Genomic DNA, 14,459 nt, shown 5'->3' on the forward strand with positions numbered 1-14,459 from the left:
CCTGGAATCAGGAAAACAAATCACAGTAGCCTTATGCTTGGAGAAAATTTCTGGAATGCAATACAGCAAGGGGGAACCCAAACAGATATCAGTGGTTTTGCTGTGTTGACATGAGGACTAAACTTTTAAGGTGCTGAGATGACTAGAATTTACAAAGTAGAAAACGTGAGATGAGATACACAGATAAACAGTTCCAGTAATCTACATAGAGGTATTAGTTTAGTAGAATTCCATTCTGCACATATTACCAGTAAAACTTCAAAGGGCAAGCAAAGAAAATCTTGTAAGAAAAGAACTATCAGGGAGTTGTAAGCCAAACAATTCCCAAAGATCACACAAAACTAGGCATTACTCAATTCCTAGTTGTGGAGTCTTATTAATATATGAGACACTGTGTAGAGATGCCAGATGGATCATGCCTTACTAGTAGGACTAAGCACTAGAGGAAATACTGCTCTAGAGGAAAAAAATGCCCTAAAATAAAGAAATAAAATTTTAAAAATAATAAAAATAAGGTTAAGAATAATAATAATAGTGTTTAAGGTTTGGAAGGATCAAGCTAACCAACAAGTAACTGCCTTCCAAACCAGTGTTCATCACTCTTTAAAGAAAGACAACAAATGTCAGCATTTAACAACATCAAAGTCACAAGCATCTAATGAAAAAAATACACAGATGTGAAAAATTAGGAAAATGAGGCTTATAACCAGAAGTGATATCTATCAGTGTACACATTCTCAAAAATGACAAGAATGGGAGAAATTTTCAACAAGGACTATGAAGTCAATTATCATGTTCAGAGATTGAAACAAAAACATGAACATAATGAAAGGATAAATGAAAAATATATAAGGTAATTTATGACAAAGAAAAATATGAATATCTGAAATTTAAAAAAGTACTACATGGGATTATTATCAGATTAAGCTCCACACACAAAAAAAATAATATTGAACTCAAAAACATAGACTCAGTATCCAAAATGAAGTAAAAATGTATTAAAAAAACTGAAAAAAATACAGAGAAAAATACTTCTGAGACATGATTAAATAGCCTAATATATGTGAAATTTGAGGCCATTAAAGAGTATAGGGTGAGAAAAAAAATTAAAGAAATTATTGCCAAAATTTTTCCAAGTTTGATAAATATAAACCCACAGATTCAAGAAGTTCAACAGATACCAAGAAGAAAATAAAGGAAACTACACCGATGCAATTAATGATTACATTACTGGAATAATAATAAAGAAATAATAAGAATAATTCAGTCTTAGTACAAATACATAAATGTCAAGATTATTTATCAGTTTCATGAGACATTATGAATAATAAGAATAATAATATAAATAATAAGAATAATAAGAATAAAGAAATAAAGAATAATAAAGAAAAAATCTAGAAGTAAATAAAAGGAAAACACATACAAGATGGGTAAATAAATTATGGTCCACGTGCCAGATTTGGCCTATAGCTGGTTTTTGTATGACTCTAAGGGTAAGAATGTTTGCTATACTTTTTTTTTTATTAAAAAGGAATATATGATGGTGACTGTAGCCCAAAGAACCTAAAATATTTACCCTTGTTATGAAGGAATAGAGATAAATATTACTGTAACCTTTTCTTCAGAAATTATGCAAGCCAGAAGACAGTGGAAAATACATCATTAAAGCATTGAAAGAATAAAACTGTCAACCTGGAATTCTTTGCCCATGAAAATATATTTGTGAATGAAGACCACATAAAAACTTCTTTGAACCAGTAAAGCCAAAAGAATTTGTTGTCTGTAGAACTACATTGTAAGAGATGTTAAAGGATTTTCTTCAAGAAGAAGAAAAGCTATTTCAGATGGAAACATGGATCTATGCAAAAGAATGTGATTGATAAACATGTGGGGCATGTATTATTTTCTTATCATGTAATATATTTAAAGATAATAAGGAGGGATAAGGTACAACTCTTCCTCACATAAGAATTCTAATAAATGTAAAAGTAATGAGATATAATATCATTAGAGCTCTACAGCAATTGTCACAGGCAACATCTACCAAAGCATGTTAAAATAAGAGGGGAAAAGTTTAAGGTGAAACAGGTACTTTATAGCTTCAAATTACATCTCCTCAAATATTTATTAATTACATAGGGAAAAACATTAATGTTACAGTGAAGAAATTTGGCAGACACCACCTTAACCAAGTGGTAAATTTTAACATAACCAGTAATAAGTCAAATATACATCATTTACTATTAATTTTATGCCTAAGAAGGGACATTAACTTTGTGGTATTTTTCCCTCAAATCCATAACCTCAGTCTAATCCTGAGAAAACATCAGACACATACAAATTGAAAAATATTCTGTAACGGTAAGGAGACTGAAAATTGTCATTGATTGGAGGAGATTAAGACAGGAAAACTAAACACAGTGTGGGATACTAGACTGAGTTTCAGAATAGAAAAAAGATGTGAGTGGTAAAATTAGTAATATGAAAAAAAATTTTGTAGTTTAGTTGATAATACTATACCAAAGTTATTTTCTTAGCTTCAATAATTGTATATTAGTTACATAAAGTGATAACATTAGGACAAGTTAGGTGAAATTTTAAGAGAACTCTCCATTCTGTCTTTCCTACACTTCTGTAAATCTGCACTTGTTTGAAAATATCAAGTTAGAAATGTTAAATGACAGCTTAAAGCAAGATAAAGACAACCCTCAAGTCATACTGCTCCAATTTATAACCTGGCTATCCATTTAGCTGGTATATAACCTGATGAAAGTTACTTAAGTAAGCCTCAGTTTCCCCATGGATGTAATTCTCTCCATTGGGAGGATTAAATGTATTTCTAGATGTAAATGTTTTAATATATGCTTGACAATAATAAATAACTCTATTATGGTAAATATATGAGAAAAAATAGAAGGAATATAAAATTAAATGAAGAGCATCTATAGCCTGATACTACTAGATTCTTCAAAATAAAATTTACCAGATAGCATTCTGTTATTATTGTTGCTTGTTGGACACATTGGACTTGAGGCTTATATATAATAAAAATTAAAAAAGCAAAAATACCTACCAAATTGGAAAAAAATTGTGAAATTTAATTCTAAAATATGTGTATGAAAAGTCTTTGAATATCTAAATATCAAAATACAGGGTCCAAGACAAATAAATAGAAATGCTTATTTAATATATGGTAAATTGTAACAGTACTCTCTTCATTTTAAACGTGGCATGAATCTGGCAAGACTAGGTTTCTTTTAGACTATCTTAATTTCGTTGAATTAGATTACTGAAATGTCCAGATGATATCAGTGAGGTAGATTTGAAAACATTCTTGATGCTAGTAGTTCTTTTTTTTCATTTTTATTAATTACTTTTAAATTTCCTATAAGATTTCACGTCCATGGGTTTTCTTTTAATGAATTAGATAATGGCGCAGTAAGAAAATTGCATGTAAATAAGGAAAAACTATAATTGTGAAAAATAATACAATTTTTTAATATAGTAACTAAAGTTTAATTGATATATATTACCCTTATTTTTTGACCAAGGTTTATATATTATGATATTATAGAAGAATAAGAAATCTTGACCTTTTTCTTCCAAATTCAATACTCTACTTAGGAATTTAAACATTTTTATAGGAATATACTCAAAATAGTCCAAGAATTTATCAAAGTAAAGCAAGAGTTGATGGAATAGGAAGACTTTTTTTTTTAACATATACAAGTTTGAGAGCAGTCAGGGAAGAAATATAAATTCATACAATGCAATATACTCATAAAAAGTGTTCTCATTTTAATTAATTAATAAGCATATTCTTAAAAGAGATTTGACAAATCTTCTTTGGAGTATTTATTTATAAAAATGACAGATTTCAAAAATCATTATCCAAAGTAAAGAAAACTAATTCCAAGTAAAATCATGGTTATGTGCAATTGTTAAATTCCACACTCTCCAAGTTTCCACTTAAAGTAATTCTTTGCGAGCTTTTCTCCACCATAAATCTGTTGTTTTTGGTTTTAAGCCTGTACATTTTGATGTTCGGTATCCTCATTGCTTTTTCTGTTTATTTCTCCAATTCACGGACTCACATCTTCATTCTATTTTGGCCCCCTATTTTCTTCTTTATAGTTGACATACATGTTCTAGAATATTAGTTACCATCATGTTCAAAATAGAATAATCTGTGAAGTCATTAGAGGTCTTAGCTAAACAGAATGAGGAAGTTATAAACAGACATTTCCAGCACTTTGAAGTTTTTGAGACTTGAGGGAGAATTACAAATTACTATAGAAAGAAAACTGTGAATGATAAGTAAACACTGGTTTCCATAATATTCTCAAGAGTTTCCAGTACAAAGTGTGGTGTATATGTACATGCATGTGTATATATACAAGGGTGTGTGTGTGTGTGTGTATACACCCATATACATATATGTGTATATATATATAAGGCATGTCCTCACTTATGTGTATGCATGCATTGTACAAATGTATGTAAGCATGTATGTGCATACAAGTATGTTTTCATGCATACACATATGTATATATAGCTTGTACATGCTTACATACATTTGTACAATGCATGCATACACATAAGTGAGGACATGCCTATATATATATATATATATATATATATATATATATATATATATATATAAAAGGTATCAACACATCTATATGTGTGTGTGTGCTTTCTTATGTATGTACCTGTACACAAAAGTTATGCACACATGCGTGCATACACATGTCTATATTTTCAAATGTTGTTCACACATGAACTTGAGCAAGAGAAACTGAATTTTTTAGCAGTAATCAACACAGATGATCAATTTTAATCATTGAAAACATTTAGGGAAGATGATAATATCAAGAATAATATTTGCTGCATTGTATGGGTCATGAGATAACCTTCCTTCATTGGTAAAATGTTCTCTTGAATCTTCACCAAGATATTTATTTGCATGTTTCTTATTGAAATAAAGTGGAATTTGTTTGGAGGACCTTTTGTTACACCTTTAAATGATTGCAAAAACAAAAGTTACAATTGTAAACATATATACCTGGCAGGAAATAAAATATGTAAAGTCTTCAGCAAGAACTACTGAACCAAGGTTTCTCAAACTTCCGTACACTTTAAAATAATCTGGCACAGGTAGAAGTATTGACTTCTGGACTGTAACCCTAGGGATCAATAAATAGTAAGTGGGTTCCAGAAATTTAAAATTTTATGATGTACCCTGGGTTATTTTAATGCAGTTGGCCCATGGATCACACTTAGAGAAAAAAGAGAACAGTGCTGCAATTTGAATTTCATGATTTTTCTCTAGGATAAGGAACTAAATAGAGCAGAAAAATAGGAATTTCTGTATAGAGTCTGCCAAGTAGACATAAATACTACAAAGTTACTTCTTATAAATGTTAACATTTGTAGGCATGTCTGTAACTACACAATTTTGGCTAATGAGGGGATTTTCATATATTACATGTTTCAATACTAAGCGGGGAGGTAAACTTTATCAAATTTAAGTAGTATACTTCATACGGACCTATCGAGATTCAGGACTCTTGATGCATGTTAATGAAATAGCTATAAGCTTGTAGGTGCCAGGGCCAAAGGTAAGAGACAGATTTATTTAAAACACATTTTTAAAGCCATTTGGGATTCCAATCATTAATCATTCATCTCTTGATGAATGTATGGTAGCAGTCAAGTCAAACATGCCTGCTGTGTTGCACCTAGAAAAGTCCATTCTGAGGTTTCACTGACTCCAGTGGAATGTTTGATGGCAACATCAGCTAAGCAGATGTGGCAGGAGAGTGGCACTGGCTGCAGCAGTCAAAGGAATCCAGAGCTGCAAACTTCAGATGCATACTAAATGACATAATAGACCAAATCATATGCCTTAGAGCATTCACAGTCCTTGAAATACTACATTATTACTTAGCATTTCTCAAGGATAGTATATGCTAGTGGGGATATAGATGTTCTTTTCTGTCAATTCTTTGTGTCACTTGCTGTAAACTTGAATTCAAACAAGCTATTCAACTAAATCATATTTCAACAAGACCTGGAAACTCCATTGCTGTGTTTACTTGGCCTTTTGTGGAGTAAAGAGCAAAATTTATGCTAGGGAAATATACTGGGTTCCTTTGACCCCACTATGATCATCTGTGGATATAGCAGTTCCCAGGCCAGAGACAAACTCTGTGTATTCATTATGAGGAAGAAAAGAGCCAATCAGCTTCTATTCCACTAACAACACTAACAGACATATTATAATCATGACATATATTAAAAATAGCCAGATTCTTGAGTGGTTAATTTTGCTAGAAGTAATTTCATGATATTCAGATAAGTGGAAAATCATGATATAGTATTTTAATGAATGAGTTATTTTGCTTTTATGTAAAACCATACATGTCTTTTAATTAGAGGAAATTATGTATCAGTAAGCCAGGTTTTCAAAAATAAGGACAGCAATATTGTGAATCAGTCTCAGATAGTGATTCTCACTAAGAATGTATTTTAACATGATGTTAAATAAAGCACAATGAAGAAAATTATTTATTGTTTTTCAGTGTGACCTATGGATAATAGAAAATAGACATAAAATACTGTATGATGGAAGTAAAACAATAAATAGTAGAAAGTAGCACATGGCCTGTGATGATGATTCATAAAGTAGTTAAATGTATAGCACAGATTGTATTTAAAAGTCAATATTTTTAAAAGTATTGGAGAGCATATCTATATGTAAGCTAAGACTACCCTATTGCTTATTCCAAGTTTTACCAACTGGTTACCTATTTTACTAGCCTGTTTTTTTTTTTTTTTATTGTTCCCTAATCCATTTATTTAACAAGGGCAGGCATATTCTAGACATTTGGATACAGAAGTGAGCAAAAGAGACAAAAATCCATTACCTTTATGGATCTTACATTTTAAAGGAGGTAGAAGGATATAGAAGATAAACAAGAACAAATTTATAATTGTTAGGGTGAAAAATAAATCAGGGACATTGCATATATTTCTGTGGGGTTTTGATGGGGACAAATTGAGATTTTAAATAGTGGGCCAGGAAAAAATCTTATGAGAAGCTGAGATATAAAGAGAGATCTTAAGTTGTCAAGGGAGAAACTTATGTGGACATTTATGGGGACAGTACTGCAGTCAGAGAGGACAGCAAAAGATAAGATCACCATAAAAGCAATGCCTGGTGTATTTAAGAAGGCAAAGGAGAATGAACAAAGAAAAGAATTCTAGGAAAATGGTTCAAAACAAGAGAAAGATAAGCAATGGGAAGTTCAGGCCATGTAGAGTTGTGTAGGATAATGCAATTTAAGGACTTCAGTGTGTGTGTGTGTGTGTGTGTGTGTGTGTGTGTGTGTGTGTGTGTTTCTCTCAGCAAGAAATGAAGACTTTTGTTTTCATATAAAAGCCTTAATTATTTGAGAACATATATCAACTTCTCAATTTACTTAAAAAAATAGCTTTGTTTATATCTTCTTCAGTTTCCTTCATAAGCTTTCTATAGTTTTCAGCAGAATCGGGAACCCTCTTGCACTGTTGGTGGGAATGCAAATTGGTGCAGCCACTCTGGAAAACAGTGTGGAGGTTCCTCAAAAAATTAAAAATAGACCTACCCTATGACCCAGCAATAGCACTGCTAGGAATTTACCCAAGGGATACAGGAGTACTGATGCATAGGGGCACTTGTACCCCAATGTTTATAGCAGCACTCTCAACAATAGCCAAATTATGGAAAGAGCCTAAATGTCCATCCACTGATGAATGGATAAAAAAACTTGTGGTTTATATACACAATGGAGTACTACGTGGCAATGAGAAAGAATGAAATATGGCCCTTTGTAGCAACATGGATGGAACTGGAGAGTGTGATGCTAAGTGAAATAATCCATATAGAGAAAGACAGATACCATATGGTTTCACTCTTATGTGAATCCTGAGAAACTTAACAGAAACCCATGGGGGAGGGGAAGGAAAAAAAAATGAGGTTAGAGTGGAAGAGAGCCAAAGCATAAGAGACTCTTAAAAACTGAGAACAAACTGAGGGTTGTTGGGGAGTGGGAGGGAGGGGAGGGTGGGTGATGGGTATTGAGGAGGGCACCTTTTGGGATGAGCACTGGGTGTTGTATGGAAACCAATTTGACAATAAACTTCATATATTGAAAAAAAAAATAGCTTTGTTAAGTGTCCAAAGTGCCCGTAACTGAGCTAGAAAGGAGAAACATGAGACTGAGAGAATGAGACACAGTACCCTCCCTCAGTGAGATGACAATCTGTTTGGAAGACAACCATTTAGAACAAGCACAGTTACTTAAGAAGTTCTATGAAAGGGAACACTACAGAGTACTTGGTTAGCACATAGGAGGAGCCTCTAAGGAATCAAGGAATGGTTTCCCAAGGGAAGTCACATGCAAGTTGAGACATGAAAGATCAATAGAAGTTAACCAGCGCAGTGAGAGGGAGGGAGGACTGTGATAGTGTGAGTGTGTGTGTGTGTGTGTGTGTGTGTGTGTGTGTGTGTAACACATCTGGTTGCAAAGGAAGAAGTGAGTGCTAGTCAGAGATTGCATAACTGGAAAGTTTACATTTGATAGTGTACATATACAAGAAAGCAAAGCAGAATGGGAATTTGGAGGAGAATAAAAAGTACAAAGGTCCAACTGGAAAGGTGTGCAAGAACTTTTATTTCCCTGATTAAGGACTGTATCCTGAGGTTACCAGAAGACTCAAAGGATTTTAAATTGAAAAACAATTGTTTCCATTTTTATTTCAAAAGGTCAATTTTGATAGAGTACCTAACAATGGTTAAGTAGTTTTGGAGGCAATTCAGACAAAATGTGATGGAGGCCTGGGTTTGGCAGTAAACAAAAGTCCAGGAAAGGGAGGAAGATACATTTCAGGCATTTGAGGAAATAAAATTTGTAAGACTTGGTGATTTATTAGTGGGCAGAGCAATAAAGAAGAAGGAAAATTACCTGGTGTCTGGGCTCGGCAACTAGCATATCGTACCATTACTGAGATAAGGAATACTGTAGGAAAAGCAATTTTATGAAGAGAAGATAAGTTCATTCAAAGATCCTTATAAACATTCAAGTGGTGATGTTTAGAATACAGTTGGATATATGGATTTCCTGTGGAGAATGTCTGGGGAGATACACATTTAGCAAAGCTATATTAATTTAAGGCACAGTAATGGATGAGATTGCTCAGAGAGTATGTTTAAAATTGGAACACAGGGGAACTTCAAGTGATACTCTTAAGAATCTGCAAAATTGAGGAATAGAAAGAGGAAAAAGTACCTTTAAGGAGATACCAGAGGAGTGAGATGAAAATTAGGAGACTGTGGCATCTCAAGAAGAGGAAGAAAAAACAATTAAATGGTGCGCATTTTCATCTGTTTGGGCTGCGTAACAAAATTCCACAGACTGAGTAACTTACGACAAACATTTGTTCTCATAGTTCTGGAGACTTGAAGTTGAAGATCAAGGTGTCAGCATGGTTGAGTGAGGGACATCTTCCTGGTTGCAGACTTTTCATTGTATCTCATGAAGCAGAAGAACCTGAGGAGCTCTGTGGGGTCTTTTTTAAGAAGCATTATTCCCATTTATGAGGGTTCTACCCTCATGATCTAATCTAAGGCCCCACCTCCTAATACCTAATATTGAATATTAAGATTTAAACATATGAATTTGAGAGGAACACAAACATTCTGACCATATCAGGGAGAATAGCCAGTGTGGGTAAATACTACTGAGGAGTTAAATAATGTAAGAACTGCAAACCATCCATTATATTTTCTAAGAAGCCATTATTAACAGTTCTTTGGAAAGCAGTTTTATTGAAATGGTGTGGACTGCAGAGTTTGAAGTTTGGATGTGGTGAAAAGAAGTAGACAGATGTAGACATTGTTATAAATTGGTGTGGTGTTCATATATTAAAAGTTTAGAAAGGAGTTCTGTTTTTAAAAAAAACATGTAAATTCTGAATTAAGTTCACCAAAAAAAAAAAAAAAAAACACAAAAAACAAACAAGAAAAATGGCCTAAATTGTTCTTTACACCCTCTGGATAGCAGCATTAGATCACATCCTCATGAGTATGGCCAAGAATTAAGGACAGTATCAACTGGGGAGGAATACATCCATTTTCAGAAGCACGCTGGACTGCAGCATGGTTTGCCAATAGCATACCTTACTGAGGGCAGACTCTTCAGATAATTACAAACACCAAGTCTACAACTCAAGCCAGGGTCATATTTCAGAAAAGCCATCTATAGAGAGCTGGAAACTCAATTTTGCCAACAAACACAGGGGCCAAGAGTATAGTTGATATCGTTCCAATTGAGTTATTGCCAAGGAAGGCAAACTATAGAGGAACTCGGAGAATTTGAGGATCTAAATTGTCAGGGCAATAGATTACATCCAAATGGGTGAACAAGGGAAGAAGGCTGGATAATATCAAACATGATGCTAAGGAATAGAACAGCAGGAAGCTAAGAGACAAATTATGTCTGACAAGAGAGGAGCAGAAGCCCCATCTGGGTTCTGAGTCATGGGCCAAAGCCTTGTCTCTGTTCTTCTAAAATGTAAAAGGCAACCTGTCAGAAAATAAGCTAAGGAAAATGAATGGCCAAGTATTAGCTTTCCTGAGTCCTTGTACCCTGATATACCCTCTTGTGGGTCCTTAGTCTGTAGATACTTAAGGCCAGAAGATTAATTGTAAAAACAGAGGGTGGGGAAGGGATCTATTGCATATTCTATAAATCACAGGTGATTTGTTGCAAAATACAAATTGTCCCTGACATGTAGTAAAATCAGATAGATGAGTTTAAACAATAATACATGTAACACTTTTACAAATGTAAGAAAATATATAAAAAAAAAATAACCTTTGTAGAGACAAAGTTGGCTTTCTAAAGGAAATAAAATATGCTGAGGGTTATCATAATTCTGCCTCTTGGTTGATTCCATTGTCATATTGAGATGTCACCAGTGAGATGATATTGAGCAGAATTTTGATTCTCAAAGTTTTCTTTGGAAGCTGAAAAGTTACATTCTACTTTACAGGTATTTGTACTTGATTGTGAATAAATCTTTTTAAAAAAAATTTTTAATGTTTTTATTTATTTTTGAGACAGAGAAAGACAGAGCATGATCAGGGGAGGGACAGAGAGAGGGGGAGACACAGAATCTGAAGCGGGCTCCAGGCTCTGAGCTGTCAGCACAGAGCCTGATGTGGGGCTCGAACTCATGGAGTGTGAGATCATGACCTGAGCCGAAGTTGGACACTCAACCAACTGAGCCACCCAGGCACCTCTATTGTGAATAAATCTTAAAATATCACATCAGAAGCTAGCAAGATTAATAACATTGTTCCTTCAATGGGGGGAGGGACTCTTTATAAAGAGTCATATTTTAAATTTAATCATATCATTATTGGTAAATAATGAGATTATGTTTGATTTGGAGCTGTTATATTATTTATTACCGAAACATTCTAAAATGAAGCATGGGAGATATGTATGTCAAAATAAAGCAAAAAAAAAAGTTATTATCTGGAAATGAGAATATCAGTCCATAGGATATGCATAATGTATTTTCCCCAAAAGGTACTAAGAGAACATGCATGATAAAATGCAACTGACAGATATTTTAGTACCAAATGGTCTAAATTGAATAAGTAATCCCTAAACCTTGAGGAAAAAAGTCAAAAGCATCAATTGGGATATTTCTTTAGGATAAACTGATAAAAATGAAAATAATAATGAATGGCATGCTGATGAATGGCATGACGGTTAATGAGGTAAATATATCATTTTGTTTGGCACAGCAGTGATATGTTTCTCCTCTAACAAACAGTAATCAAGGATTATTCATCCTTGTGAATATTTTAGGTAATAAATATATACAGATGTAGCTATACATAAAAGCTTTGACAAGGTATAAAAAAATCAGTGTAGACATACACTTTTCTATTTAGATCAATTAAAAACTAAACATCTTGTTTACTCTGTTAACAGCAAGGAAGTACGTCTCTACTGAGGTACCCATTTACCCCAAAGAATTCCGCAACTTTGCTCAATCACAGGTGGTCAGACCAGTCTTTACAAAACTTGATTCACACTGCCATGCCTATTAACTATTAAAACCAGGCATTGGAAGGTACTGTGGACTCTTTTCCATTTAAGAGCACATGCTCCTGCTGTTCTAGAACTCTGACTATGGTGCAGGGGTGCTCTAATCTGCCTATCTAGGCTACAGCTGTTTTACACCACTGAGCTGTGAACTTTGTTTTTCAAAGATCATCTTTTGACCTCAGTGCTGGATTACATTCCATTTCCTACATCTCAGAACATTCTCATCAGATTGAATTTTATATGTTAACTCACTTTCTTAGTCTCTCCACCTTTCTATTTATGTCACCTACCACTACTCATTGTTAGTTCACTCATTAGTAAGCTTTTGTCTTTTATTTTTGTATTTTTTTAATATGAAATTTATTGTCAGATTGGTTTCCATACAACACCCAGTGCTAGCTTTTGTCTTTTAAAATGCTCTTCCTGCTGGGCTCCTGGGTGGCTAAGTCAGTTGAGCATTCTCAACTCTGGTTTCGGCTCAGGTTGTAATCCCAGGGTCTTGAAATCTATCTCTGCATTGGGCTCTGGGCTGAGCATGGAGCCTGCTTGAGATTCTCTGTCTACCTCTGCCCCTCTCCACTGCTTATGTTCTCTCTCTCTCTCTCTAAACAAACAAACAAACAAACAAACAAACAAACAAATACTTTCCCTGCCTAGGCAAAATCATTCCTGACCGTATCAACACCCACCTTCAGGTATCCATCCACCACCTGGTCTTTCATTTTCTTTTTTCCCCCCATTTTACTTAATTAATTTATTTTTTGGAGAGAGAGAGAGAGGGAGGGAGGGAGGGGGAGAGAGAGAGGGAAAGAGAGAATCCTAAGCAGGCTCCATGCTGGGTGTGGAGCCTGATGCAGGGCTGGATCCCAATAACCCGGGATCATGACCTGAGCTGAAATCAAGAGTCGGGCACTTAATGGACTGAGTCACCTACATGTCCCATTTCCCCATTTTAATGGTATTTTTTTTTTTCTGCTCTATCTCTAACCACTCCTATCCATTGTTGTTTCCTTCTGGAACTTGTGATTACCAAAATCTATATCATAGCTTAATTTTCCAAAACAGACATCACACTTTTTGATAAGTTCTTAAAATTTGTTCTGATTTCATGTCCAATAAATTTGAACTCCTATCCTGTTGTAAAAAGTCATGTTTGATCAAAGATAAGCTTCTATGCTAAGGTTCAACGCACTCCTCCTGCTGAAACCCATCCTGTCTTGCCTTCTCATGGACTCTGTTCCACTTAGCCACTCTGTTCTTGTATCCCCTTCTGTGTGAGTATATCCATTAACATGTTGTCATATTTTCCATCTTAAAAAACAAAACCAAGTAACATCAACAATAAAATCCTTTGATTCCTCACTCCCTTTGCTCTTTTTAAAAGCAAAACTCCAAAACATGTGTATTATCATTGACTATTTCTACTCCTCTCATTTCAGGCTTTTGCTTGCATTGCTGTACTGAAATGTCTCTGAGAAAATACCCCAATGTGGAAAGCAATTTGTATAAGTTCTGTAATACTAATTTATCCTTGACTAGAAATTACAATTGAAGCCACATGCAGCAGTTAACTTTTTGTTGAGGAACCTGCAATAGAATTTGAAAGATCTTGATGCAGTGCTCTGAGAAGACAAAGCCGTTACTTAGCCTATATATTTGACTTGAATAGATAAGGAAACATTTAGCAAACCTTTTTTTCCCATAAATTTTAAATTTATTTTTCTGCATCTTCCTAGAGTTGAGTTTCTATCTCAGTATATTTGCTAAGGGAAGCATAAAGCTTTCAGGTAATCCTAAAAGGGTTATTTTAGTATTCTAAAGACTTAATGTAAACTTTGAAACTATTAAGGTATATTACAAGAAATAACTTTTGTTGAAATATGTCCTCCGTAAATATTTTGCTTGTTAAGATTATAAATATGTTTGTTTTAGTCAGCAAGCATTTGAATACTTTATTTTCACTTTCTTCTCACTAAGAGTTTCTTAGTAATAAAACTCATGACTAAAAACACAATAAAAATTGAATTTTTCTTTATCAACAAAGATCTGCTTTGTCAAATCTAGTGTATAATTTTTAATTCTTCCATTTATGACTTCGTAGCTAATTATTTTTACCTTTTCCAAAGGCTTTATTCATTGGTTTGTTATTCTTTTGGTTTTTCACTTTTCATATTGACTGTTCCTTCTCAACTTTTTATGTGGAGCCTCCTCATCTTCTCCAACTTCCCCCAGGAGTTTTTTCTCACCGTCTCATGAATTCAATACTGTTACACATTTCAGATTGATATAACT

The sequence above is a fragment of the Panthera onca genome, chromosome A2, assembly GCF_046562875.1.
Source record: "Panthera onca isolate mPanOnc1 chromosome A2, mPanOnc1 haplotype 2, whole genome shotgun sequence".
NCBI classification, from domain to species: domain Eukaryota; kingdom Metazoa; phylum Chordata; class Mammalia; order Carnivora; family Felidae; genus Panthera; species Panthera onca.